Source organism: Molothrus aeneus, chromosome 2, assembly GCF_037042795.1.
Source record: "Molothrus aeneus isolate 106 chromosome 2, BPBGC_Maene_1.0, whole genome shotgun sequence".
NCBI lineage: Eukaryota > Metazoa > Chordata > Aves > Passeriformes > Icteridae > Molothrus > Molothrus aeneus.
The window spans coordinates 5603254-5631008 of record NC_089647.1 but is presented as its reverse complement, the minus strand read 5'-3'; the positions used below and the strand labels follow the sequence as shown (position 1 = coordinate 5631008).

General features: G+C 41.7%; 1 protein-coding gene across 1 annotated transcript in view; it reads left to right on the top strand.

Annotated features, from left to right (window-relative positions):
- The first annotated feature begins 1673 nt into the window (after positions 1-1673).
- HTR1F (5-hydroxytryptamine receptor 1F) overlaps positions 1674-27755 on the top strand; it is a 102672-nt gene continuing 76590 nt past the window's right edge. The window contains exon 1 of the mRNA XM_066571916.1: positions 1674-1816. The gene's annotated coding sequence lies outside the window, so the exon portion shown is untranslated. The remainder of the gene's footprint in view (positions 1817-27755) is intronic.

The window sequence follows — 27755 nt, the reverse complement described above, 5'->3', positions numbered from 1 at the left end:
AACGGTTGACTCTTACTGGTCAGCACCAATAGACAGAGCAGAAATGTTTTGCTATTATTTCTGCCATTTCCAAGGTCACTTGTGGTATAATACATTAATTCAAACAGTAGCCAGTGATGCATGCAGCTGAGAGAAGAGATTGTAGTCGCTATTGCCAAAACCTGCAAAAGGAAAAACAGTGTTCAGCTCATACAAAACTGGAACTTTAATAGCCTGCAGAAGACAGGTCCTAAGCAGCAAGTTCAGCACCTGGCAGGCACCAAATGACCCAGGGAAACTGCATTTAATTAGACTGATGAAGTTACAATGTGGCTGTGTGATGCAGGTAGTTTATAGAATTACTGTCTTTAAAGGCTTTGCTTTTCTTAGTAAACAGCATTAGAAATTACCCTCTAGTACTTAAAAATCTTTTAAGCTTTTATGGAATAAATATTTGCAATGGGATGTAGGGGCTGGTTTCACTGAAATACATGTTGGGTTTGCTTCAGAAACAAAACCTCCTATAAATAGAGGTCCAAGCAAACAATAAACATCCTGAGCTGAAGGAAAGGGCACTGGGTAGCACTCTGGATTACTTGTCACCAGGGTAAAACGTGCACCATGGAAGGGAACTGCGAACAGCATGCAAAGGGGAGCTCAAAGCACTGCCTGCCAACAGGTTGTGTGTGTGGCACTCAGCCCTTGCCGACATAGGGCTGGAAACAGCCACTGAGAGGTGCTGAGTCTGAGCGCTGAGCGCCGAGCAGAGGGGGACAGAAGGCACCGAGTGGGTGTGCGAGCGCTGGTGGGTGCTGAAGAGCTGGGGCTCAGGTCACAACTCCCAGGCGTGTCTGAGCTCCTCGGCAAGCTATCGCCCAATCCAGGTCCTGCTGGTCCAAGTACACAACTCTGACAGCTGCGCTGTTTCTCTGCAGAAGAGCTGAGCACACGCTCGTCCACCTCTGCACCACTTCACACTCACCCTGGCACCCCTTCCTCACAGCCCGGCCGTAACATCTCGGAGCGGACGAACAGCCTCACCCACGAACCCGCACTTGCGAAGACCCCAAATCCTAAACAAGCCGGGTGCTTGAAACAGACCTCCCCTACATCCCCGCTCCAGACAGCACCCTTTCCACCCAATTTAGGCTACACCACGGCCCCCCCACTCGGGAGGACTCGTGTGGCCCCTCCCAGCCCTGGAGCCGCGGAGGCGGCACAAGCGCGGGGTGCGCGGTCAACATCGCACCAGGGATGCAGGTGGGCGCATCCCGGGAGCCGCGGGCGGAGCACGCCGGGCATCAATCCCGCCGGGCATCATCCCGCCCGGCATCAATCCCGCCCGGCATCATCCCGCCCGGCATCAATCCCGCCCGGGCATCATCCCGCCGGGCATCATCCCGCCCGGGCATCATCCCGCCCGGGCATCATCCCGCCCGGGCATCATCCCGCCCGGCATCATCCCGCCCGGCATCATCCCGCCCGGCATCATCCCGCCGGTTCAGCCCCGGCACCGCCCGCCCCGCGGCTCCCGCAAGTTGCGGGCAGCGCGGAGCCGCCGCGGCCGCAGCGCCGGGCAGGGAGCGCTCGGGGCGGCGCTGGAGCTTTTCCTGCCGGTCGCCGCTTCCCCGCCCCTCCCCGCCTTCTCTCGTTTCATTTTTGGCGGGGGCAGCGCCGGCTGCGGAGGGAAAGGATTCGCTCTCCGCGCTCCGGGACCGGCGCCTGCCGCGGTGCGGATGCGTATGGAGGAATCCTCGTGAAAACAGCGCCCGACGTTTCCCTCCCCCCCCAAAAAAACCCAAACCCAAACAAACCACCCACTTGGATAATTAAAACGGTAAATCTAGCTAACTTTTCATTATCTTGCTTGCTGTGTGCTTATATATGTAGATATTTGTTATTTATCTGGCTTCATTTCGTCATCCTTTGGTTTTTGTTAATTATCTGATCTTGTGCTGCTGGAGAACTTGAAATATTGGGGTTCAGAACAGAGGAGGACTCTGTTAATGCTTTTTCCTAAAGTTGTACTGAGGAATGAAAACGTTCCTAGTTCATACTAGCCTTGTGAGTATGTTTACTTGCTTTACCAGCCTGAACATAGATGAGATTTCCTGTGGCAGCATCCTCTTGAGTTTGCTTTTCCTTTAATTTTTGCCAATAATACAGCAAAGATGTGTGTATGTTGCACACATGCAGTCCTGTAGGCTGATAGATTTTGTATGCTGGCATTCACAGCTGAGATTCCAGCTAGGCTTTGAATGTCTTTAGTTTATGATGTTAACAAGTGAACTGTCTTCTGTTTTCATCCTAATTCAACTTGTGGATTCTGCCAAGAGATCATCTGAACCGAATCAAGTTGTGTTTCTTAGCTTTTAATTATTTAGTTGCCTTTTCAGAGATAGAAGCATGCTCTCGTTTGTACAGGTCACACAATTTGTACAGCTTCATAATCCACAGGGCTTTTGTTTGAGAGGATATTCATTTTATACAGTCCCTGTGTTGGTTGGATGCTTTATGAGACTGGGCAACCCCAGGCTTTCTGCACATTATGAAAACCAACTTTAGGAAATTAAATGTCTTTGTTAGATATTATAATTCCATAGATGCTTATGTTTGCTACTATAAGCTATTCTTCTTTTTGGACTATTAATCCAGCAGATATTTACCTGAGGAAAATTAAAATTGAGAGGTTAGTTTAAAAAAATCAATGTATAAATGGAGAAAAGACTGTCTTACTCTAATCAAACAAGAGAAAATGAGAGCATCAGTTGCATAGTTGATAAATACTGACCTGAACTTTGCTGTAAAATTTGGGCTAAACTTCTAAGTCTGACTTGGGAAAAACTTAGCTTAGGGTAGACTCTGTTGCTCTTTATTGATTTTGTTTCTTTCCTTTCTGAGAAGTCAATCACATATTAATCTGCCTACCCATACATGCATGAGCATATTCACCTGCACAGGCAAACACCTGATACCGTCCAAGTGCAGGACTTGAGAGTTGAGGTTTTGAGCCACAGAGGACTACAAACAATGCAGGGGAAAGGAAAAAGGAAGGAGGGATTCACAATATTTGCTGTTGGGCACATATTTTAGGGACCTTGCCTTGGAAATGAGTCTCAGTAGTCAAAGAAGAGAGGCAGGACCTCACATGGACTTGGCACAGATTGTGCTCTGAACTGCTGCCTGCTGTGATTACATCTGTATTTAAATTAATCTTCTAAAAACTTGTGTTCATCCATCATTTATCTTGTTAGAGTTAAAAATGGGATAAAACATGCATTTGCTGTTAATTTGGTCTGCTAAATTCTAAGATCTGTTGACCCAAGAGACAAGTACTTTGCTTAGGGGCTGAAAAAATTATTTTTGTTTGTGATCATACAACTTGCTGTGTGCTGACGCTGCATGCTCACTTCTTGCAGTGTTGCATGAAACAGGAATATGGAATTAGGAGTCATTTTTTTCTCAGATATAGGACTTCAAGGGGTTAAGTGATTGGTCAGCAACAGTGCTCAGAGCATTAGGAACTCCAAGGATTATTACTTTCTGAACACTTGGAAAGGTACAGGCTGCCTTAAGGTACAGTAAGTAAACTGCTCTTGGTACCTCAGCCTCCTCACAGTTACCATTCACACCTTCTCTCTTTGGTGGAATTTCTGCAAAGTTCAGATTTCCACCAATCCTCTCATATATAGCCGTGAGTTTCTTCTTTTTGATTGTGGAGACTGAAGCACCTGAAATGTTAAAGGAGAGAAAAAGGTAATCAGCTCCAAGTTATTGTGAAAAGTTAATACAATATCTAAAACAGGATTTCTGACTTAGCTAAAAGTCTGCTTTTTGAAGAGGAGATTAATCAAGACTTTGTTTTGGAGTTTCAATATTATTATTATTATTATTATTATTATTATTATTATTATTATTATTATTATTATTATTATTATTATTATTCCCAGAAGTTTTGGACTCTACAGCTGTCATGGTCCTCAGTGACCTCAGTGAAACCTGCAAATAAGCAAGTTTCCTTGTATACTTCCTCCTTCCTTCCCTGAGAGCTCCAAATTGCCTGTTTCTTCATCCAGGCAGCAAATGAAAGAGCTGACAGAATTCAGTCAGGCAGGAGGCACCCACTGCATGCAGAATCTGACTCCTCAGTACTGAGATTCCTCTTGAGCTGGGGGTACAGGACAGCTCTCATGTCATTTTGTACTAATTCCACATTTGAGAGTGACAAACCACTATTCTAGTGTTTGAGAGAGCATAAGTGATTAAAATTCAGATATTTTTAATGACTTACTGATGCACAGCTGTTAAAAGCAACAAATGAATTTACTTGATCTGAAAGAATAACACCTTTTTGCCCCAGTTTTCTCTAAGGTATTTGCTGGGGAAAAGCCTTATATGCTGCCAGTTTCAGTGTTTGGCCCTGCTATTAACCCCTCTCCCAGAAACGGGGTAAAAAAGGCACAGCTTCAAAATGCATGAAAAACTGACTTTAAGACAGCTTTAGCAGTTGAAATCAGTTTTTATACCTTTGTCTTTTAAATGACTAATCTCTATCTGTGGGTGTCCATTTAACCTGTGATACAACTTTAGAAACTGCTGGAGGCAATTTGTACTATAGGATCTGAAGTGATTAACATTGGGTACCCATACACATAAAGCATTTCAGTATTTGATGTGTTGCATCTCTTGGCTTTGGATGCCTTTCTCTTTTTTTTTTTTTTTTTGATGTCACATTCTCATCTGCAGGGTAATTTATAAGCACAAGCAAAGGTTACAGACTCCCTAATTCAAGCTTCAACTGTTATGGCATTTTTATACAAATGCTCATTTTCTTTGTCATACCATTTAGCAAAAAGGATCAATGTGCTCCATTATCCTGCAACTATTGCGTGAAAAAAAGTGGTTCTATCAAAATTGTGTCCCCTGGTTGTATTTTTTTTTTTTGTAAACTAATTATATATTTCAGACATAATGTTGCCCTCTGCTATTACATTCTGTTTCCAAATGTAATAAAGTTGGAGAAGTTTCAATGCATGAAAAAAACAAATATTTTTTCCATGGGCATTTGATGTCCATGGCTGAAGATCTGCTCCTGGCAGAGGAACAAGTCCTTCTGCCTGTACAATTCATATTTTAATTAAAACCAGGGCACATTTTAGAAAATATTGGGAATGTATATTATATATATTGAATTTAAAGTGTTATTTTCTTGAGGATTCATGTTATAAATTAATGCTGGAGTAAGAGAATGGAATTGGAGGTCATTTCCTCCACATTCTCTTTAGGACCTCGGTTCTGCACTTACTGGAGAAAGAAAAGCACATGGGAGTACGGGGAAATATATAGACCTAGATGTCCTAAGAATTGACTAAACACTTTTGAGTTTGCCTTGCCTGCAGTAGGAGTGTGTCACATGGTAATTTGGGAAGCTTGGAAATGGAAGAGTTATGAAACTGGGTTTGCCTCCTACAGGTGCACATCCCCGTGTGTGCATTTGCCATAGGGGAGAGGGCAAAAGCCCAAAATTAAAAGCAGGATGGCTAATTTTAAACTGCCTTGCTCTGCCATGAAGCATCAGCTGCTCAGCACTACAAAAAGTCCAACCTAAGGACTCCCACATCACTGGCTCCTCTGCAAAATGGGAGGATTGGAAAAGCTCTATCAGTATATGAGAAAAGTAGCCTTGTTGACTATGTTTAAGTATGGTTTCTTCATGCCAAAATGCAAGATGGGCTTTGAGGTGCAAAGAGGAGCCAAGGTGATTTAGCTGCCTACTTGCATAAATAAGTAGGTGTCTGTGCTTACATATGTACACAAACACACAGAACAGTTCCATGGAGGCCAATACAAAACCCATGTAAATGAACAAAAGGTTGTGGTGAAATGTGAAGCAACATTGGGATGTTGACCTGCTGGAGAAATGGGAAAGGAAAGCAGAAATGAAAACTAGGAATCACAGAAATATCTGATCCACTGCATAGATTTTAGACATGGGTGAGAAGGGTTGGAACTGGCTACCTCACCCAGAAATGTTTATGCAGTAATGAGAGGAGATTATAATTTGATGGAATTCTGCCAAAGGGTACTTTGTACCTATTGAAGTGTGGTTTCATTTGGCAGCTTCTCCTGACTTGGGGAGAACTTCCAAACTCCGCTGCTGTAAGTCACAGTCAAAAATATGACGATGTTAGAACACTTTGACCTTCAAAATAGAATTTGAGAGTATTCAATTACGGTACCTGTAACATAGTCATGTCTGCAATAACAATTACAGGCAAAACGACAAGAGTCAGCATCCCCTTCCCCCTTCTTCACAGTAGTGGAAATAAAAGTTCATTTGAGTCAAGTTATATTCCTTTTCCTTTCTTCCTAGAACTGTCTCTAGTTGGTTCCTACAGCAGCTCTGAGTGATCAGAGCAGGACAGTTGGCTTGGGTCTTCTCATGGACTGGAATGCCAAATGTTCCTGCTTATTGTTCCCTCCCTGTGACAGGGGACACGCTGTTCAGTGAATCACTCTTATGGCCAGCAGCAGAACATGACTTCAGCATCACCTTGCATCTTCTGTCCTCCCATTCCTGCTGTTTTGCCTTGCCTCACAGCAATTAGGTGTCAGGCAGCCCATCCATCCTCATCCTCCACTGTTGAGTTTCCTGGGTTTTGACTTGCTGGAGTGCTGCTGATTGCACTCACGTGGAAGCACTGCCCTGCCTGGAAAACTTCTGTGTGGGCAGCAATAACTCTTTGGGTTGTTGTTTTTGCCTGAATCCAGACCCCGCTGTGCATGACACTTTCTGGAGGGTGGCTGTAATACATCAAAACAAGCATTTTCCAGTTTTAAGTGCAGATGATTTATTTGTAATATAACCACATTAGCGAGTCTCTAGATGGCCATAATTTGGGCCATAATTGGATCTTTCACTGTATAAGAGTGATCCTTCCTCTAGGAGGAAAGAAACACATTCTTTTTTTTTTTTTTTAACCTGGCACTGTTGATTTGATAGCATTAAATCCATCCAGTTTATTTGTATTAAGCCTAAGATTACCTCTAAATTTAATAGGGAGGGTGGGGTGAAGTCGCTATCAATACTCATTTTCCTATCCTTAGCTTTGTGCTAGATTATAAAAGATCAGCCTGGCTTGGAGAAACTACTGCAGTAGGCAGTGGTGGAGCCCACGGAGTACAAGTTTGTCACCTCACTGCAATGACTGTGGCTCACTGAGTCACTGATGAGAAGGGGGTGCTCTGAAACCAGCAGAAACAACTGAAACAGGGAGGTCTGTGATCAAAATATCATCCTTGAGAGAGATTTTAGGCCATGGTTTATTGGTAACTCAACCACTAAAGGATGTAGGCTAACTTGGACCTCATCAGTATCACTTAGAGATGCAGCCCAGTCAGTTATCAGAGTCTCTTCCTCTAATTTGTGTTATAATTAATCCTGGTAAATACAGCACAAGCTTTTAACAGTGCCACAGACACAAAGCAATAAGTGTGTGTTGGGTGAAAATACTAGGAGTATGTACCATTGTCTGGAAAGCTTTAATCAAAAATAGCTCATTATAATAACTATTGTCAAGTTATAAACCTTACAACCACATGTGATTGTTCAGGAGACTCTCCTGGGTACCCTGAAGTGTGTTAATTAATAGTTTAATAAAAAATAGTGTTTAATTATTCATTAACAGTTGAGCTGAGGGAATAACCTGTAAGGTTGGTAAGCGTGCAGGTGATGAAAGGTTGGGGAGGAGCACAAATGGATGGAACAACTGAGTTAGAATTAAAGGCTGTCTTAAAAATGCAGCTGAATAGAACCAGTATCAGGGATGCTCTTGGGCAGGAACAATCAAGAGTGCAAATTTAACAGGGGAAATGACAGGCTGGGCAGAGCTGACACCCCTGCAATATCACAGAGCTGATTCATGTCCTGATGATGTCACTGGTGACTCCTTTTAGAAAAACTGCTACATGGCTATCCACATCCTGAACCTGGGCATTTGGAGAACAGGGAGAGCAGGGCTGCTCTGCAAGGGGGACATGGGCTGGGAGCTCAGGTGACCCCAGCACAGGCACTCCTCACTGAGGGGACACAGCCAAGCACAGGCAGGCAGAGCCAGGTGCCCATAATGGGGCCAGTGACAACCCCAGATCAGTGGGGGAATAAACCAGGGGAGCAGCCAGGAGCAAAAAATGACAGACATTATTTAGTGACACAGAAAAAAATTCAAATGTACCAGAGAAAACAAGCAAATAATAAAATTATCCTCTCAAGAGGAAAGTCAAACTTTAGTAGTCTAATAGCATTTTGGTCTCTGTAAAAGATGCATTTAAGGCTGTTGATTTCCTTCCTAGGGAAATGACTTCCATTCTGTCCTAACACTTGTATCTACATAAACAATCTTCTGTATTGGGCTTGCCCAACATAATGGCATCATTACCATCTCTTCCACACAAAGAATTTTTACATTAGGGTCATAAATCAAGCTGCTTCTCACTCTGCCTTTTACTGAAGGCTTTTAATTTTTTTCATCCATTCTAGTCTTACTCTTCTCAAAGACTGTACTGCAGGTCTTATTATGAAATTACCTGAAGACTGACAGTTGCCAGTGGCAAAAAGGGCCCCTGCTGTTTTGTAAAAGGCAAAATGTGTTTCTTTGCATCTAGACCAAAGCCTCGTGTGATTACGGGGTTTTGACTTTTTTTTTTTTAATTAATATTTTAGGATGTTTACATCTAGAATAAACAACCATTTACTATAAATAATAAGGATCTGTGTCTACACTGTCACTTCTCTGATTTGCTGTTAAGTCCCTATCTCCTGATCATCAAAGCTGTATCAGTTTGAGTTTGTTTGGACCCTGTTATGCAGAAAACCAATCGGTTCCTTTCAAGACAAAAGCCAGATGTGGATTTAGAGGTGATTTGTTGAGAAGACCATTTCAAATAAGCACAATAGCCAAGACCATAACCAGATTGGGATCTTTCTGTGCTGCACAGTGTTTTCCAGCACACTTCCAGCAGTTCTACTCTCAAGGGCTCACAAACCTTCGTGCCATGTCCAAGGGTGTGCAATTTATCCCCCTTTTGATATTAGGCTATCAAACTACCAATCCACTGATTGAGCCCTCATGTCACTTTAGGTTTTTTGAACCATGAAATCTCTGAAAAACTGTAATGATGTCTTTCAGCCACATGGCCCTGTGTTAGAGGCCACAGAGTGTGGGCACAGCTGTTTGCTCACACTGCTCTAGAGGGAGTTAACAGGAATATTGTGGGCACCAGCCCCACTTCAGCTAGGGAGCAGGCAACTCTCAGCAAGAGAGACATCTTTTTCTGTTCGTTTCAGAGATTTGTGATTCAGGATTAGGTTTTTTGTTTGCATTTCAGATTTTGTAAATGGCCTAGAGACATCCTAAGATTTCTCCTTGGGAAAAGCAGATCAGGCTCTCCTCAGCCCAGGGCAAGGCAGTTTCCACTGGACAGATGACAAAATGAAACAGCAAGATGAGGAGCCCAGGATGCATCCATTAGCTTTTGGCACAAAAGTTAGTGGTGCTTTGAACTCTCTGTAAAGACAAATCTGACCTAAAAAATACCTGTATTTGGATGCAGCTGCCAAAGAAAGACAGGTAAAGAGGGCATTAAGTGAGAAGCCTGCCTGTGACTGTCTGTAGTGGCAGCCAGCCCCTGTAAGTGTTGGACCCTCCAGATCTCCTTGTAACAGCAAAGAATAGGAGCCTTACAAATGCTATCACTTTTCCAGAACACAATTTGCTCTTTGGTGAGGCAGTTACACAGTCTCTCTTGAACAACAGCCTGGGCTGTGTGTGTACAAGGTATTGGGACACAATGTGCTGTTCACACTGGAATTCCAAATGCCCTGTAGTCACCCAAAAGCCAGGAGTGTCATCTGCACTTAGATATGTGATCTTTAATCAGCAACAACAGCACTGAGTGTATATCTTGTTTTTAAGATGACCTATGAAGCTGTCAGCTGTAGCTGCTTGACCTATAACAGATAATGCCATCAGGAGGAACAAGCACTAAAATGAAAAATAGCTTTCCTTACTTTGCCTGACATTCATCTGACACTCCTAAGGGCTGGAGCTGGGCAGCACAACTGCACACAAGAGTGCAAGTTCACTGTGAAGGTGCACCTTAATCACCTCTTTCTAGTGGGCTTATGTTTCTTCTCTCAATCCTCAGGTAAGCAGTCAAGTCTGCTGCTCATTAGTCCTATCCTTGATCTTGTGCTGAAATTATTTATTGGCTCCCCTGGTAGTTTGTTAGACTAATGGCACTGATTTCTTGTTATATACAGCTACACGTAAGAAATCAGCAAACCACGTTTTGTCATTTCAATCTACAAAATCTCCCAAACAGAACAAAGAAAAGAGATGCTTAGATGCACTGAAACGTCATCTGGGTTTTAGTATTAACAAGCTAAATTCAAAAAAGGTACCAGAAAAGTGTGAAAAGTATTATTTAGGAAAACCAGGCATTAGATTTACAGTGAGATTCTTTGGGGTTTTTTAGATATTATCCTTCAGAAGCAGCTGCTGTCTCAATGGCACACATCACTGGTTACATGAAAGATTTCTGTCGAAAGCATGACATCTAATTTCAGAAAAGCAGTCATTAATTTCTAGCTTCAAAAGTCTGTAAAGTGTGTCAATCACTAATGACAATTAACAAAAAAGCTCAATGTAGCAATAACTTAATCTCTAAAAAAGAAGGGAGGATAAAACATGTCTTGGACAGTTGCAGATTTACTTGGTTAAACTAGAGAGTTTTTGTCAACACATTTTGCCTTCAGCTTCAAAATGTTTTTTGTCTTGTGCTCTGAAGAGCTAAAGAACCACTGTAACTGGTAGAGGAAATAAGAATTTTAGTGGACCATATATCCACCAAGATAATGTCATTTAAAGAAGTAAATTTTTTTGTAGATACACTCAATTTTATTTTTTTTTGCCAGAACAAACCTTAACCAAACATTGTTGAGCACAGCTTTAGGGTTTTTTTAACAATCCTGATACCAGCAGCAAAGGAAGATAGTTGCAACAGGATGGCAGTGTTTCTGTCTCCCTAATAGTTCAGTAATTGGAAAGCACAGTCCAGACATAACTTCTTGCTCTTTGGGGGTTTTTCATCTTGCAACACTTTTAACCTCACCAAGGACCACTGTCACAGTCTCCTGCTCCTTGTGCTCATTACAGGCTGTTCTCAAACAGGCTTGGAGCGACAGAGCAGCAGCAAGAAGAGCTCTTTAACCAGCTTTTATGGCAGTCCTGGAGACACAGATGCTCTGGTTCAAAGCCCTTTTATCTCCATTTAAGAGGAGGGCCTGAAATGGGCTGAAGTTAGTGCTGTGAGGGGCAGTGGGAAGCAAGCAGAGCTTTGTGTTCCAAGGTGTGCAGGTGCCCATACTTTGAACTGCTTTGTCCATCCCCAGCACAGGCAGAGCTGACCTCTGCTGGAATCAAAGAGTATAGAAAGGAAATCAAGGATTTGATTTATATCCACATGAAGAGAGAAACACATTTTTGGCAAAATCTTCATTCCTTTTCAATATGCTTTTGCAGAAAATCCCATGAAATTCTTCTTTGTCAAGGGCTGATTGTGAAGGCTGGTGGGTGCAGCTCATGATAAATGGGAAAACAACACCCCAGAAGCACGGGGTCTGTGTTGCATCCACTTGCAAGAATGGGCTGGGTCTGCTTGATTTGGACATATCCTGAGGCAAGGATGGAGAAGGAGGAGGATGGGTCCTGATTCTCTTTGGAAAATGCTTTCTATTGCAGACCCTCAGAGGTGCTTCTTTAAAGCATTGTGTGGTCTGCACTACTGCAGTATCACCTGGGTTTTACTGAATGTCCATCCCACTGCACTCTGGGAGGTTGGAAATGTGACAGTTCCTTCCATTTCACTGATTCAGAGGGAGAGGCAGACCCCTGCCCAAGGATGATATAGGGCATCAGGGAGTTGGCCTCTCATCTCCCCAGATAACACAGCAGAGATGCTGACTGACTTCTTGGGTGTGTGGTGAGGATAAACTGGTGACCCTCTGCAGTTACCAGGGCCATTGCAACACACCCAATCAGCTCAGAACAGTCAAAACCTTTTTTAGAAATTGCTCATCTCTGCGCCATCAGAAAAGTTACATGACAAAGCTCTGTATGAAATACTGGAAAGATAGATTTGGCCTGAATTTATCTGGGAAGATATAGAATTAAAATGGACTTAAATGCAGAAAGATGACAAAGCAACCATTTTTCTGACCTGAAGGCACCAGTCTGCTGAAATCTGACTTCCATATATCAAAGAAGTATGTAACCAAGAAAGAAGGGAACAGTACATATATCTTCACTTCTCTCATAAATCCGGGAGGTACCTTGGAGGAAGTGGCACAGAAATCTGGATTGAAATTCAATGCAACAGCATAGAACCAAAGTTAAAGTCTCAGACGGAGAGATGTGCTGAAAATACATATGGGATGAAGCACCATTTACATAGGAAAGAGCACTGGAAACTGCAGGAGCTGCTTGAATTCATCAGAACTTACTTCACATAGAAGTATAATTCTGACTTTTTTATTGCCAGTTCTTTTCATAAAAGCTGCACTTTCTTTAGTTGTGACCAACTAGTTTCTTCCCTTAACTGTTACTGAGGGAACTACTTATGCAATGACATAATTTAGTGATGCCTTTTCTGCATCTTAATGTGTAGTACACCTGTGACTAAATGATTTTTACTTTCTCATTTTTTATTGAGACAATATTGTGCAGACTTCTTTGGCAGGAACCTGACATAAAGCTCTGTCTGTGCAGCCCAAACACATTTACTTTCTGGAAACTCATCCATTTAATCTAGAGAAGCATAGATCATTTGAAGAATGATAAAATTACATGGTCAGCCTGAAAATTAAGCCATTTATATGAAGATGTTTGCTCTTATGCAGCTGTAGATATGAGTCACTGACCTAAAAAGCTAAGGCATTGCAGAGATATTAAGAAAATAAAAATAAAGAATTCAATAAGTTGGTGAAGTAATAAAAGAAGACAGGAAATAAAAGACTTGTTTGTTCCAACTGAAACAAAAATCTTTTTGTGGTAATGAGAACAAATCATACCCCTCATGTTTCCTGTTACAAATCTTCTGGCCCAACACCTGTCAAAGGCAATTGCTGGATGTTCTACCCTTTAAAGAGCTGTAGCAATCAATGATCAAGGAGTATTGCTCTTGCTTTCAGTAAAGAAGACTTCGTCACTCCTTTCTTCAGACTCTTCCCGCCTGCAATTGCTGCCAGCTCAGAAAGAGCTGAATTGGAACAAGGAGATATCCAGGAGGGGTAGAAAGGTCCTTGTGGGCAGAACTGTTCTCCTTCTCAGACACAGCCACCTCCCAGCCAGGAAAGAGAAAGGAGTATTGGTTGAGAGTAGACAAGGGAAAAGAAAGGGTAAACAATACCTTTCTTTCTTTGCATCCTCATCTACCTCTAAAACCTATGCCGAAAGTGAGAATCACCCTTTCTTCTGTCTCTGTGGTGGAGGGAACTACAGGAATCAGTTCTCACCTCTCATTTGGTGCCTTTGAGAAAGAACTGTGTCACTCTGAGCTCTCAGGCAAGAGCCTCATCTCCAGCATCTCCAGGGGAGCAGCTCATACATTGCAATAAACTGGCTTGGAGTCAATTCAATTTAGATCAAAATGATGATAACGCCTTAAAGGAGCTAAAGAGGAGATTGGAAAGATGTTTCTGCTTTCTGGAAGTTTATCCAGCTAGCTACTCTTATCCCTTAGGTTTGTTTGCAAATTTAGGTTCCAAGTTACTTCTAAGTGCCCCTTGCTCAAGTCACAATGTTTTTTGTGTGTGTAAGTGCTTGTCTATTTTTTTACCCCTTTTTAGCTGAGTTATTGCAGAGGCCGGTGGCAAGTAGAAGGGTCCCTATCAGAGCAAAGGTAACAACTTCACAAATAAATTGTGAAGATAGAAATATTCCTAGTGCAGTCTCTGCTTTTCAGATTTAGATTCTCTGTGTCAGGGAGGAGGCTGTACCACAGACCGTGCCATGGGACTCTGTGTCTGATTACAGAAGTAAATCCTTATTTAAACAGGTTTTTCTGCTGTCAGCTTGCTGCCTCTCAGACACAGGTACATCACCACCATCCCTTTATGCTCTTTGTCATAAAGGGACTTATGAATGTGCTCCATGCCAGCATCTGCAAGTGGCTGCAGGGTTCATCTTCCTTAGCAAGAGGCAGGAGCTCTGCTGGACTCAGAGTCTCTTCCTGCTTGTATGGAGTAGGGATACAGGAAAGTCATTTCTGAGGCAGAGGAATTATTCCTGGATTGCAAAAGTCCAGCAAGTCTGAGCCAGGAATTCCAGTACAAGATGTAATCTGATTGCAAATATACATATTAATATACATAATAAATATGATCCTAAAGAAGCTGCTAAATCAAAATGCAATAGGATAAACACAGATGATGAGAAAAAGATGGAATAATTATAACTCAGAGACTGAAATTTAAGTTCTGCTATATCATCTACCTGTTTTTCCCTCATACCACCCCAACATTCTTGCTAGACCTTTCTGAATCACACTTGTGATATATTGTCAGTTCAGCAGCAGCAGCAGAGCTGGGAATAAGGCACCATCATTAAATCCTCACAGAGACTGTAACTGAATAAATCAAATTATGTAAGTAGTTAATTTTCATAATTTGAAATTACTTGTCTTTTATGCAGTCAGAATCAATCTAGGCTATTAGCACCTACTTTGGAGTATTTTTGGACATAGTTTATGAATGCTCTAAGGGAAGGCAGCAAGCCATTTTTGTAAGCAGGTTTGTAAAACCAAGTCTTGCACTGGGTTATACTCAAAAGTCATTTCAAAAGTGATGGCATAATGGTCAGTTCTGGGAAGCCTGATAGGCCAAAGCACAGTCAGAAAAGTGCAAGCAAGAATCAGAGAGCTGGTTTGAGAAGGGAAGAAGGGCAGAGAGCACATGGAAGAGCTTTCCACCCTGCAGAGAGCCCGAGGCTGCCCCTTCCCACAGCTCTCAGAGTCACTGCCAGCCCACAGCTCAGAGGGTTTGGGTTTAACTTCATCCTCTGCCAAAATGCGTGACCTTGGTGTCACCATTTAGTCTCCCTGCATCTCACTGTCCTGACTCATAAAGCAAGGTGAGGAGCATTCCCCTGATTACCAAAGAACTGGGAATAAAGTCTACATTGAACAGTAAAAGGCGTTTGAGCTCTGTGAGGATGTGCTATTGCTTACACTGACAGATCCTCCTGTGAGGAGCTTCCCTGCAGCTTCCAGTCAGGCTTACTCAGTCTGTTCTCTTGGTATGGGAACAGGCAGAATACCTGCAAATAAGTTTTAAGCAGGACATGCAGTTCTGGAGGCCTCCACATGAAAGACATGCCTCTGATATTTTCTATAGCCAGCCCTAAGTTTAAAGGATGAGAATTTGCAAATGGTGGTTTGGTCTTACAGCTCTCACCTCCCACCAAGCTGACAGAAGGCTTTCACAGCTGGTTCTGCAGACCTTCACAAGACCTTTCTGTCTTCTCTGCAAGCAGCAATGGCAACTGAACATTGATTTTCAATGGGGCTTTTCATCACTGAAATGCTGACACTTTAATTATCAGGAGGCCCTGCACAGGTTGGAATTAGAAAACAATTACAAGTACTTATACATGGAGCTTAGTACAGCAACTCCCAAAAAGTTATCTGAGCAGTGACTCTTTTAAAGCTTGCTTGCCGTAAGTTTTTGTTCTCACAAAAGTTTTCAGTCCTTCTGTTCCCTCACACAGACTCTCTAATGTCTAATAATATATTGAACACATGCTGTGGCCTTTCCATTAACTGGGGCTTGCCTTGTATCTGCTTGTTTTCATCAAAGGCAAAGGGACTCTTGATCTCTCTGCAAGTTTAGTTGAAACTGGGCAATGAGTTCAAAAGGAGCTCATGGGGACTGACAATGGCACCATCTTGTAACTGTTATTTCCCAAGGAAACTGGATTAAAAGGAAGCATCTGACTAAGTGGTAGGCTAAGTCAAACTTTCCTTTCTGTCATTTAAAAAAAAAAAAGTGAGAAAACATATTTTTACACAATGTTTACTAGCTGAGTTTCAGTCAGAGGGAAACTTAACTCCCCAAATGTTTGGGTTTTTTTTCTCATAAGTGGGTTTAGAAGAAGGGCAGATTTATGGTTTTGGACATAAGTAGAAAAAATTACTCTTTTTAAGTTCCCTCTTTTATTAATTACAGGCAATTTGCTGTATCAGGGGTTTCCATGGCATGGTGTCTCCTTTGAAATAATTGCAAAATAATTCTCTCTTTAAGGTTGTTTTGAGCAACATGATGGAAGTCTCCCATAGCCTGGTTTCCTACTGGAATTTTTATCCTTCTTGATTATAGGCTGTGTTCCCATGACAATTCCTGACATGCATCCCAGAATTAGCTCCTAACACGTTCCAGCCTGATGGTACATTGAGCCCACTCAGTGCTCTGCAAACTACATGTACGCTCTAGGCTCTGAATATGTGGGGAGAGGAAGGTCTCTGATTTGGGTGTTAAGGCTATGGGATTTAAAGATGGGAGAAGGGATGGACAGAAGGTAGTGGAAGAAGTAAAAGATGCCCAGGTTTATTCCTCTTTTCATTTTTTTTTTTTTAAAATAGAAATGCCTCATGTCTGCAGGCTAAGAAGGGTATGTAAGAGTAGTAAGTATAAACTTTTGGTAAAATGGAACACTTGCTTGAAAATGACATCACTTTAACTTCAGAGTCAGCTGACAGGGAAAGCAGTTCTGTGTTTTGAGTTAACTTTCCTGCAGCTTTCCTTCACTGAGCCCTCAGTTTAGCTGCAAGCTCCCTGTTTCCATGGGGTGCCCCTGTGACACTCCCACTTTAAACACTGCAGCGTTCCAGCTGCAGAACTACACACCTTCCTAGAGATCTCCTCTTAGTCCAAACCTGAGGAATCCTAGTAAAGACCTTCTCAAAAGGAACAGCTCTGTGCTCATTCCTACCTGCCAGAGCAGTGCCAGCGCCGATGGTAACATCCAGCAGTGCCAAGAAGAGAACACTTGGATACTCCCCACTGCAAGAGAAGTCAAGGTCCCTTGACAAAAAAGGCTCCCAGTAGGGGCTGGTTTGGCTCCAAATGGCACTGATGGATGATTAGGAAGATCACCACTGCATTCCCATGTTTTGTGGACAGCATTAATGTTCCTCAGCCAAGGCCCAAGGAATTCCAGTCAGGACTCCTGATGGATCTTCATGGACATCCAGCACTGCTACCAGGACACGTTCAACCACTACAGCTACTGAGAGAGCTGCTCACTGACTCTTTTCCACCAGCACTTACAGCTCACACATTAAAGCTGTTCTGAGGCTTTCTGGATGTTTTTGCCCCCAGCCTGTTCTCAAGAAGCTGTCCAGACTGGAGAAGCAAAACTCTTCAACGTTTCCATCTGAGAACAGCCTACCATCTCACCATCTGTCGCAACAGCACTTTCTAACATTTTCTTCTCCCTCTTGGTGCTTCTTATGCCTCTTCAGAGTTTGCCCTCTGGCATTCTCCAAATGGCACAGCAGCATTCAGCAGTGTTGGGACATTTGCATTTGTGGAGTATCAAAAAGGCTCCTCCCTGCCAGATTTTTCTTGCTCAGTATGATGGTACCACGAGGGTTAAAAAAAACCCCAAAGCTTATAATAATGCAAGCATGGTTACCAAGATATTAGGAATAGGAGAAAATTCAGTTGAGATTGTAATTTGCTTTACAGCTTGAATGATGCTCTGAGCCTTCAGCTGCCTTTAACTTCTACAAGATACATTACCCAAACTAAGATATGTAAAGATGCCTACAGATTTTAAGATACTCAGTTTGCATTAATCACAGTCTCACACTATTAATAATTTGAATTCAGAAAAAAATAGTGCAAAATTCTAATTTTTTGCTATGCAATTTGCTCAGACCTTCAGACGACCTAAACCCAACTTTCAAGGATAATACATTCCAATGCAAGAGTGTCTCTCTGAGGGGTCACCTATTACAGTGACATTGACCTCTCATCCTCACAGAACCTCAGTGAGAAGCTCCCCACAGAATTATTGCTGTCTACTGCACCAGCTGCCATCGCCATCTCAACAAGACCCTTTCTGTTCCTTGGTGACAAACCTCCTGATCAGATCTGTCCCACACCTCAGGGGCAGCCCATAGAGTTGCACCAGGAGGTTACTACTGATTTCTTCAAATCTCATCCATTTTCCAACAAGTCAAAGCCATACAGGCACCCTCCCAGTCCCTGTGCAGTGCTGGTCTCCAGGCTGAGCCCAGGAGGAGACATTGGAGGGGAATTCCAGGAGTGAGGGAAAAACATTGCATTAGTGTTGCTATGGAGATGAAAATTAGCACAATAACTATTGTGTTCTGTTTCAAAGCTTCCCAGTCTTCAGTTTTAACTCCTTCCCCTACTGTACCACTGTTTCAGTTCTGTCCCAGCAACATTCCAGCACACCTGACAGATTTCTGGGCCAGGAACTGGAAAGGGAATGGCAGAACACATAAGAACCTGAAGTCTGGGCTGAGACCAGAAAAGAAGGAGAAAAAAGTGAGAGAAGGCCTTGTAGAAGGAGAGAGAATAAAATAAAATCAAGGAAAAGAGAAAACAAATAAGAAAGGGAAAAAAAATGTAAGAGGCAGGGATATGGAAAAATTGCTTTTGAAGGTAGTGCAGAAACAGAATTGGAAAATACTTTGGTACCATATGGTAACCCTCTACCATTCCATAATGAAGTCCTGCCCCTCACAGAGAGCAATGCACAGGCTGTGCACACTCAGCAGTGAATACTGGGATCTCTTCCTTTCAGGATGCAACAGCCTCTCATTTTTCTTCAGCACTGAGAGGAAAACCAAAGCTTCTAGGAAGGAAATATAACATCATGCTTTCTTCTCAGAGGAAGAGCAAAAGCTGGAATTAATTTGAAAATTTGAAAGTTTTCCACATCCACATGGTTGCACTGAATGAGGTGGTTGTGCCATTTCTGATAGGGTTTATGTTTCAGTTCCCTAAAGCTTGCACTTCTTTTGGATGAGTTATTGTTGACCTGAGTTCAATCCTTTCCATAAAATCATTTGAGCTGTAAAAGTAATGCCCTGCCCTTCTTTAGAAACCCTGGAAAAGCATTCAGGTAGGGTAATAAAGATTCAGTGGAGCTTGTAGATGAAAATTAGGAAGATGAGGCACTTATGATCAACTAGGCTTCACAACTACCAACGAGGGCACTAGAGGCAGCATCACCAGCCGCGTAAAGTGTCTCTGAACACACCTTTCACCCACGGAAAATGTCTTCTTCCTGCCACAGCCCTTGTGCAAAACCCAGTGAACAAGCCTAGCTCTGTTACCTCTGGCTCTGCAGCAAGCACTGCCTTTGTACTTCCAGCCTTGCAAAATCTCATTCCTTTGCAGCGACTGAGGGTACAGCTGGAAATTCTGCACAACCACCAAGAGACACCACAAACCAGTGGATGAGCAGAGGATAGAATGTGTCTCCCAGGAGAACAGCAGCATACCTGGTCCTTGCCAACCAAGGGGGTTGCAAAAAGGGTCCAAAACGTGGCTGATAGATATTCACACTCATACCATTGTTATATACCCTCATCCCACATCACATCCATTCCTAAAAATGAATACTAAGCCCAGAAACTGAGCTGGACTCAGTCCATTTGGTGCAGGCAGAGCTTACAAAAGCTACCCCTTAGACTTTATCCTCCTCTGTCCAGACTGACAAAGCCACTGATTGTTGTGGCCACCCATCTGTGCCGTGGCACACCCAGAGACAGCACAGGGATCTCACTGCACCACCTTCCTTCCCTGCTGGCACACAACTGGAAAATGGGCAGGGTTTGCAAAAGACACATGAATGATACAGAAGATTTTTGAGTTTATGTTGGTCTCCAGTCCCAGCATTCCCAGATCTTCTTATGTGGTTTCTCACCACCTTTTGAGGGGGAAAAAACACCCACAATAAATTTTTCCCAGCCCTTCAATATGAGAGAGACTAACCAATCATAGGACTAACTTTTTTGGGGTGCTGTGGTGTCAAAGATGCACTGCAGCACAGATTTAAAAGGGTAGTGAGGAATGACCAACCTTGGCCATTAGTTGCTGTGCAAAAATTTTCAAATAAAACCATAATTTCTTGCCTTCAAAAGCAGGGAGATGAATGTTTTCCCTTCCAGAGTTTAAAGAGGAGGAAAAACCTTCACTAATCTATTGATTTATAAGGTATATTTTGGAAGCTCGACCAAGTCCAAAACCAGAATAGGGATCAGTGAGACTCTCAGTCCAACTATAATTCTACTGTCACCATCTCATTTCTATCTTCTTTCCCTCCTCCAGCTTTGCAAAGGAAATAGCTTCAGACTAAAAGTCCTAGATCTGTTACTTCTGAAGGCTCGTTCCCTTGCTTTCTTGTGAAGAGCTGTAGAAATGCCTTTCTGAGAAAACTTCAAACCAGACACCAAACAGAGACAGAAAAAACACTCTTTCAAGCTCAGAAAGTTAAGGAAAAAGCTGTTGTAAATCGAGACTTTCAATTAAAGTTTCTCCAGTCAACAAAACATCAGACTTCTTCTTGAAAGATTATCTTATATAACAAAAGATCAGTTTAAACTTGAAACTCACATATAGTATAGAATGGCTGAAGTCTGAAAATACTGGAGGAATTGTGGAGCTGGGTGAGTATGCTACTAATTACCCCTTTCCCTGAAAGTAATTTCATTTTCTTTTTGTGAATATAATACATAAAACTGTGACAAATAACTAAGATCTTCCTAATTGAGGAAGTATCAGGAGAGGGAGAAGCAGCAGGGTATGGATTTTGTTCACATGCCAAAAGCATGGTATATGAAATGTCATTGTGAAGAGTCTTGCTTGGCAGCTGGCTAGTTGGGGGAAATATTTATCTGCTTAACTCTCTAGCAGTGCTGAAAGTTTTAAGTGCAATTCAAAATCATCTTTCTACCACGTTTCCCTCTCACACTTTTGCAAGACAGGGTGATGAAATCCTCTATTTTGTGAACTTTAAAGAAAGACAAGAGATTACCAAGAGATTTTTTTTTAGCTTCTGTACCCTAATCTTCCTGGTTTTCCAAGAAGGTTTGTCTTTAGAATGATTTACTTATCTTTATCCCTGGAATTTTATCTACCACACAGAGAATGCAATTTTTTAACAGAGTACATGCTCATATTTCTATTCAGGTGTCACTTCATAGATAAAATACTTGTATGAATGCCTAAATTAATTATAAGTCACACTGAAATAACCCAAACACCCAAACTATAAACACAGTTTTGGAAAATGCTATCTTAGGCTGGGGCCATACGGTCTTAATCTAGATATTCCCATCCTGATGATGTCACTGCGAGAGGACTGGTTTTGCAAGGATGATTAATCTTGTTTTCCCTATAACATCAAGAATGCTACTAGCCAGTTTATCTAAGTTTGTGCAGTGTTGTTATTAGCATCATCTCACAAATAGAACTTAGCCTGACATATCCGTGACTTCTGCATCATCCATATTAACAAATCCTTCTTACACGAGATTTATTCTACAATTTCTATTTTTGAAGCCTTGAAAACAAGATGGTCAGTGTTAAGGTATGGGGAACTTTCCCACCTTTAGCGAGGGGCTGGATTGGATGAGTTGGAATGTCATGAAATAGCTCAGATGGGTCACAGTGATGGTCTGGTACATGCAAAGCCATGCCTGGATCTTTGAACAATATCAGTGATATCTTTGCCCAACATCTGGGAAGAATGATGAGGAGGACTCCATTGATATCAAAAGGCTAATTAATTACTGGCCTGATAGGCCAAGGAAACAAAACCCCACCGCTTTGGGTAAACAATCTCCATATTGCATTCTACTTTGGCACAACACAGGAGCAGCAAATGAGATAAGAATTGTTTTGATCATTCTTTTCTCTGCTTCTATCACTGCTTCTCGCAGGTTCAGAGAATGTGAATCCCACAGAAGAAATGCCTGGATGAAAAGCAGTAGAGCTTCTCAGGGTGTTTCCATCCCACCTCTACCAGTGCATCCCACAGGAGACACATACTGCCTCCCTGGGCTCTGGTTCTAATGCCACCTGATGGTGTCTGAAAACGTCTCAGCTGATTTCAGAACAGAAATCCAGGCTGAGCTCTAGCAGTTTGACTCCTGAATGGGCACAGTCGTGCCACATGGTCCAGCAGAGAGCTGCTGGATGGTGATGCTGCTCTCTCTCCTCCAAGGAGTGCAGTGCACTTGGGGGAAGCAGACCTAAGCCTTTTTCACATAATGGCACATGTTGCTGGGGCCTCTCCACTGCCATGTACAAATCATGAATGTTGCACCGAGCTGTGCTTTGATTGCGGTGTTTTTCAAGCCCATTTTCGCTTTCCCTTACGCTCAGCCTTTCCAGCTTTGATCACAATGCAGCACAGCTGAAGGCACCTGAGAAACATTGCTAGGCAACAGATGCTGGAAAGGACAGCTTCCCCTCCCCTCACACCGAGGTGGCAAGAGACCCTACAGTGCTCCAAGTTGCCTATCACAAAATATTCAAGGCAAAATCTGCTTAGTTTTATGAAGGCAGTCAGTTGAAGCAAGAAATTACTCCAAAAGTAGGAGCTGAAAACAAACTGCAGTAGGAAAAAAGAGGCAATTCAAGGAAATTCAAGAGAAACATGATGGGAGACAACAAAAGGCAACCTTAATAAGGAGTTATTAGATGTGTGGGAGCAGGTGGAGAATATGAGGAATGAAATTAGCTAAACACACGTACAAAACAGAGTTGAAAACTTCTGCGTTAGCATAAATATATCTAAGCCTAATGCACTGTCTTTGTTATAAAAGTTGATTTATTGCTGAAATTCTGGCTAGTGTTCATTTTACACCACCATATCAAAAAATATGTCTTTCTTGAGGAAACCAATACTACTGTTGTATTTTTCTTCTGAATAACCAGAGTACTTCATATTCATTTTTGCTCAGTCCATAAATGTCATCCATGGAGTAAATAGAAAAGTTTCATTTTGTCACCATTTAGGAGTGAATATAGAAGCTGCATAAAGCCATGTAAATCTTTATAGAACACAAATGAGTATTTCACCCAGAATATAGCTTGAAAGCCACATATAAACAGAAAATGGTACATACTAAGCAATGCTCAGTAAGCAAAGGGAATGTTGCATCTGTCTAACGAGAGTTTCCTTTAGGACAGCAAAAACAAGCTGCTAGAATAACCTGACCTGGAAGCTGTGAGGCACAGTGCAGTACCACATTTAGGAAATGTATTTTTCCATTGTTGGAATCTTTGATTGCTCTTTTAAATGTGTAAATAGGCTTGCCCAGTAGGATGAACAGTGGCAACAAAAACGGATGTTGGGTATGAAGAACCAACAAGAAAGTACTGAGCATCAAATTAAGCTGTGTGTTAGAAATTAACAAATGCAGACTTACAGTGAAAATTAGACTTTGCAAAGGATACTAAAATAAACTGGGGGGAATGGAGTTACTATGCAGGAAGGACAGAGATTAAGGATAATCTGGGTACAACCCAAAAACTGGGTAAATACTCTGTGCCTCGTTTCAATCAGAGGAAATGATGCTGGACATGGAACAAGAGGCAGAATGGCTAATAGGAATCAGGTTAGGAAAAAATCGCTAAGGAGCTTATTTGGTCTTCTGAGACCAAATAATCATCACAGCAGAATTCTGAAAGAACAGGATGCAAAATAGCAGGTAGAGCAAATACTTTGAATAATTCTGCTGTGTCAATCCATTCTTAAGTGACCATACAACTGCAAAGAGGTTGCTGAGTTTGCCAAAGTAACAGCCTTGGCAGATAAGCATTCTATCAACAAACACATAGTTGAAGTAAAAACCAGAAAATGGAAAATAATATTTTAGCTGAAGGGTAATGTTGCCAAGAAAGCAAACACAACATGAAGTTAGAAGAACATATCCCACCTTGAGTGCAATTAGGTTGGGTTTGGGGAACGGTTTTCTAAGGGTAATTGGCACAGAAGTATTTCAAAATGGAGATTGATGAGTTTGGGTAATTTAGAGATGAATTTGCCTGAGGTGGGTAGAAGACAGACCATTCCTAGACCAGAAACAAACAGGTCTTTTCTTTCTGTTCTCTCAGAGGGCAAAGTTTCTGTTGAATGTGCTGGCATGGCAAAGACTGAGTTCTTCCACTTTTTCTTGGAGAGGAGGGAGGAAATGGAAAAATAAAGCCCTGCCTGCTGTAGCAGGAGTTGAAATCCCTACATGGCTCACCCTCCACTCATAGAATTCACTCTACCCACACTGCCCAGATGAGAGACACACTTAGGGAAAAGCAACCAACTATTTTCCCTCAATCAATTACTTCTTAACTTTAACAGAGTTTATGTAGTTTGTAAATCCTAAACCAAATTATTGACTGTGTTGAAATATGAGAATAGAATGGAAGGCACAAGTATCTTTATATAATTACTGTTATGCTTTTCAAGTTTCAAGTAAACGGGATATTCCCTCCAAGGGCTTAACCAAACTTGGGTGTGTTTTGTTTGTGAACTCTTCAGCCAGCTCTCTCTGCCACTGACACATCACTTTGATAAGTCCCTTTTTATTTGCTTCGACACACCCAGTTAAAATATCTGACTCATTTCACAAATGCACTTTAAGGTTTCTTATTAAAAAGATTTGCAATAGTCCAAGAGAAAAAGGGTTCTGCAAATAAAGTTGACTATTCAATTTTTGGAAAACGGGAGCAGTGCTAATTAGCCTGCGGCAGTCTGATGGTGAAATTCCCCATGCCCTACCAGGCAAGGTCACTGGAGTTGTGCCTGCATGTTGGCACAACCTTTTAATGCATATACGCATTTAAAATAATTATTTTGCATGTCAAGCCGTATCTTCCTCTTCTAAGTTCATTTCCACTGTGTAATGGATGGCTTGAAATCCAATTTAATTAATTTTCTTGATGCAATTTTCTACCATGTCTACTATTTTCAGTGCATATTACATCTTTACTACTTCTGAATGCATCTTATTAAGTAATAATTGCAAATATATATACATATACACACCACAAATTTCAATTCTGTAATTTCTCCTTTCAGTCAACTCTAATGTTTGTCATTTCTGAAAGCTTAAAAAAAAATCTGTTGGATAAGTAGGCACTTCAATTGTTCTTCAGACTCACTGCACAAAGACATTTCATAGCTAACTTGTATTTATTTATCCCTAAAACCAATTCCATTTTCTATTGAATCTTCTTAATGTGGGTTGGGGTTTTTTTGCCTTTATAACAATTGATACGCAGTTACAGAATTCAATTGGATCACACATTTTTTTTCAAAGCTGGAAATGAAATTTGCCAGCATCTCTTTTCTCATCCTCAGAGCGTCAATTTGATGTAGTTGAAACACTGCAACAAACCAGAGAATGAAACAAGAGAACAGGGTGCTGTGGGAAGGTCCAGAGAATCTGCTCTCCTTCTAGCCCTGAAGCATGAAGGGGTCTGGGGGGATGCTGGGACATTGTTACCGTTGCATCCACATGGAGGAGGGTGCAGGATTTTAGGCAAGGGTGTGTTTTTAGTTTTGCAATCCTCATATGAAGTTCCCCCTGCTTATGCAAGACCACTTCTTTGAAAAGTTTCAACTTTAGGAAGAAAATTCTGCTTTTAAATAAAGCTAACAACAACAAAAATACCCCAGTCTGTCTTAAATCTGGCTACCTCACAGACACTACATTTCACAGACCCTTCCATTAAAGCTGTTTTTTTCTCCAATTTTGTTTCACAGAAGGGACAGGCTGTTTATCAACATGTTTTTCATGATGCATTTAAAGGTGTTCTATACCCAGCTTTTCCATTCTAAACAGATTTAACTTGATCACAATGAAACCTTCAGGAGAGGGTGGTGGTGCTTTCTACTTCCATTTAAATGATGGTTCTGTCTGAAAAGTGGTCACACAAGCAGCAGGCAGGAACTTTATAAGTTGTTGTCTGTCAGTTATTTCCCTGTAAAATATACATTATCTGCAAGTTAAATTTGGTTTGGTTTCCCCAATCTGTCCGTGCTACCAACTCAAGCTGACAATCAAGCAAAGTCCTTCTCATGCATAATTAGCTTTAATGAGGAATCCTCTGGCCCAGTTGTTTCACTGACACTTGAGCATTGTTTCTTGCCAGTATTTTTTTGCACAGGCAGCACAGACCAGAACTCCCAAACAATGCCAGTGACATACAAGAAAATGTTGAACCTGGTTTACTGTCAGCACATCTCCTGTGCTGGGCTTGCACACCAAAGAAAATAGTTAAAACATCAGTTTGAAAGGCAAGCAAGTAGCTGTGCCTTTGAATACACATAAATAACATACTGAGTGGGTGGAAATTTTACATCGAAGTGGGAGATGTTAGATAAAGTCTCTTCTCAGAGCAGCTTTTGAAATACCTGGGACTGAATGCTACTTTCACATTCATCTTGCTCTGTCCTTTGCTGAACACTTGTAGCACCTCCTCTTTACCCAACCCCGTGGAAGAAATTTCTAGGACAAGTAAGTTATCAGAGTTGGAAAAAGACAGACAATTAATTTAGCTTTCTTCTTTGAGAAACAGTGTAAATTTTAGTGCTTAAACTTCTCACTTTTGCTTTCATCCGCTCTTGGCCTTAGAAGGTTTGAAAGTTCTATATGCATTGTGCAGAGCTAACAGCATGGCCTGAGCGCAGGTAGTGTTCTTTATCTGACACAATAAGCAGTTATTTTAAACTAGAAGCAAGAAACTGATAATTGTTACTTAAAGAATGAAAACCGTGTTTCATAAAACACACTTTACCACACAATATTTGTCTTATATCCAACCCAGCAGGCCAGATGTTGATTTTCATTGGGAACAAAGGTCAGGAATCCCTGCCAGTGTGAGGTCACTATTAAAGCCCTCATGAGCAGGAGTGAGGTGATCTCTCTATGCTTTTCCCTTGTTCATACAGGGTAACATACACTGGTTCCTGCTAACAGTATTTACTTTTATTGCTATCTGCTTTTCACAGTAATTTATGGAATCACATTACACACCACTCCTCTAGTAGCTAGGAAACACCCATAAAGTCTGCTCTGACAAAAGACCACTGTGCCACACACAGTATCTGTGAGACATTTATGCTGTACCCACTCACATCCAGAAGTCAGCCAGTCCCTCACGCCTAAGTGATTTCAGTGGCAGATGAAACTGCCTTCCCTACTTCTCCAGATGCATGAATTTTTCAGCTTATTGCTTTTTTTGGAGTAAAGGGGATCAAAGTGAAGATGATGATAAATCTCTCTAATTCCATCCATATCAACATCTTCAGACATAAAGATGAAGAGCTTTAAGTATGTTTACACAAAGATTCTTTCAGCATTATACTGATCTGCAAGAAGTGATATATGTACTGGTGTCAGCGCTGCAGAACTTTATAAATACACTCAAAGATGAAATTGTCAGTTAGGAGCAAATAATCCTAACATTTGCTGACACAGTCAACAGAGGACTGTTTAAAATGGACAGATTGTTATTTACAGCTGTGCCAAATGGGACAGTTTGAAATATATTTAACTGTTCTTTAGTTAACATTTAAAATATATTCCTCAACATCCTCAAATAATTTTAAGTTGCCGAGATTTTTATTTGAGTAAAATTTACCTGCAAATATTTTTACATTCCTGCTGTCAAC